Source organism: Egretta garzetta, unplaced genomic scaffold (assembly GCF_000687185.1).
Source record: "Egretta garzetta isolate BGI_Z169 unplaced genomic scaffold, ASM68718v1 scaffold1194, whole genome shotgun sequence".
NCBI lineage: Eukaryota > Metazoa > Chordata > Aves > Pelecaniformes > Ardeidae > Egretta > Egretta garzetta.
In genome coordinates this window covers 271,406-274,083 of record NW_009259522.1, presented here as the reverse complement: position 1 = coordinate 274,083, position 2,678 = coordinate 271,406, and positions in this window count along the sequence as shown.

Here is a 2,678-nt window from a genome sequence, read left to right as displayed (position 1 = left end):
CCCCCGTGCTTTACAAGAAAAAAAAAATCTCCCTGTGGCTGGTGAAAAGGAAGCATAAGGAGAGTAAACAGGAAAACGGAGCTCTGACCGTGCAGGTAGGCGGGGATTTTCCTTTGCATTTTTCATCGTTTCTCTCACTTTAATGGCATACATCAGGCATGGGACAATCAGTTCTTCTGCAGCTGTAGAAGACAGAATAAATACGAAACGCTTTAATATCGGGTCTAAGAATATGGAGAATCTCTAGGACATGATTACTGCTCAGGAAGGAAAAATCTCTTTTTTAAAAACCCTGTAGTTGTGCAGACCTTTATGCCATAACGCTGGGTGCAGATGGGGAAAACCTCTGATGTAAGGACTGTCCAAAACCGAGGCCGGTGGTGGCCTGGGTGGATGGGAGCTGTTTGCCCCAAATGTGCAAAGCCCCCTCAGCCCCGAGGAGCCTCCCCGTGAGCTCACCCGGCTCACAGCATCCCTCACTTCCAAAAAATGGGCGCAACTGTACCCACTTTTGCCTTTGCTTTGCCCCCTGTGATGTCCCTTCAGCCTCTCCCCATCCCTGAAGGTTTCTATTTCGTTTGGTAAACAGTACCCAAACCTCGCTGGCACTTTGGGGGAAAAAACCCCAAAGCCAAAAGCAGTTGTTCCTCACCCGAGACCCATCCCAGGCTCCACAGATTGGAAAAGCCGAGCCCAGCATCTGTATTAATTCCGGCCGCCTTCCAGCTGCCTTTTGGGGCATCTCCCCAGGGCCCTGTGCCAGGGCAGGCATGGGACCCCCATGCCTCGGCTGCTGCCCAAGGGCGAAAAAGATGAATTTTCACCCGTAAAACACCCATTCGGCACCCAGGTTCGTTCAGCAATAAATGGGGGTGGCGGGGGTGCTTTTGTGGGCAGCACGGAGCGGTTTGGGGAGCGCTTCCATGCGAAAGGCAGCTCGGCGTTGCAATGCCGTTGTCAGGCCATCTCGAATGTCCTGGCTTTATTTATTTTTATTCCTTTTTTTAGGATTTTTTTTTAAAGCATTTGAGCATTCCAGACCTTCTTTGCTCACCGGGTACGGCGTAACACAAAATAAAATTTCCTTCTGCTCAGGTTGTAAAAACTCGACCAAGAAAGCAAGCAGACCAAAGCAAAAGCACAACCAAAACAAAGAAACCCCACCAAAAACAAACTTCGCCAAGGTAACCCAGTTGCAGATGTGTATGATGTCTTATTTTATTCAACAAAAAGTGATTAAAATCTGTTAAAGGATTTAATTAAGAGAATTAAATGAAAAGGAAGGGGCACAAATGAGTTGGAAAAAAGCAAAGCTATTCTAAACGATTAAATCGCCATTTTAACAGTATAATGGGGTTTGCATACTGAAAAGAGAAATCAGAGCTCATATCTCATCAATAATTCATAGGCAAGAGGGATCATTCCGAGGTCAGCAGACTTGTACAGCCCCGGCTCCTCTCTCGGAGGAGAGGGTGAGCATCGTATCACAACACAGCACGGGCCCCGGGGGCTGCCGGGTCACCTTTTTAAGGAAAACATCAGCTCCGGGGCTTTTTTTTCTTTTTCTTTCTTTTTTTTTTTTTTTTTTTTTTTTAATCTACCAAGTCCCACTGCCCGGGTGTGTTGGTGACCGGCAGTTCAGAGGGGGAGGGCTGTGGTTCATATTGCTCCGGTACAGGCACACACCAACAATGTGGTGATTATGCTTTTGAGAAGCCAAAGGGATCTCCTTCTTTCTTTCTTTTTTTTTTTTCTTTTTTTTTCTTTTCTTGGCCACAAAAATGCAGGTTGGGAGGCTGCGGGTCCTTATCTGCCTTGGCAGGGCTGGGCTGGGCTGGGCTGGCGGCGGGGGCGAGCAGTCGCCCTGCCCGGGCTGTAATTCCTGCATTGCATTCTATTGCAAGGGAGAATCCGAGTATTCACCCATTTTTTTTGCAGCAGTCCTGCGAATTACCCCAGCCTCTACCCCCTGGACCTCCCCGGGAAGGGAACCCTTCCCTCGGGCTCTGGCCCCTTCCCTCGGGCTCCGCTCCCCAAACCCCTGCTCTCCCCCACAACCTGGGCAATCGCTGCTCCTCTCCCCCAGCCCCAACCTCTGCCTGTTTTTATTACACGTCCGACCTGAAGGGAGGGAGCTGCCGAGATTATTTAAAATCCTCTCGATAAAGGTCTCGCCTCAGTTAGGGAACCCGAAAAGGACTACTGCGGGGCTTGGCTCCTCCTCTGGGGCTCTCTTTCCAGTCCTAGAATGGATTTAAGAATGAAATTTTCTTTCAGAGCGTGGCTATTTCGGTGTCTGAGCTGATTTTTCCCGTTCTTTCCTCCCTTAATATTAAATAAATGAGATTTGGAAGGAGGTTGATAACTTAACTCGAGAGGTGTTCACCCTGCGTAGTTTTTCCGTGTTCCGTTACCCTAAATAGCTTTAAAAAGAAACTATTTTGACAGCGAGCGTTGAAAGAACAGGACCAGTACGAGCTTGGGTTTTTTTCCTTTCCCCGCTTTGATTTATCTCTTTTTAACATGTGTATGTACGCGCACGCATACGCAGGCACACATATATCCCCTTCAAGTCAAAACAAATTACAGCGCTGGGGTTTTTTTGCAGAGGGCGTTTGCCCGGGGGCGAAGCGGGCTCAGTTTTTTGCGGGGAGGCTCCGCAAAAGCGGGGCGGGGGT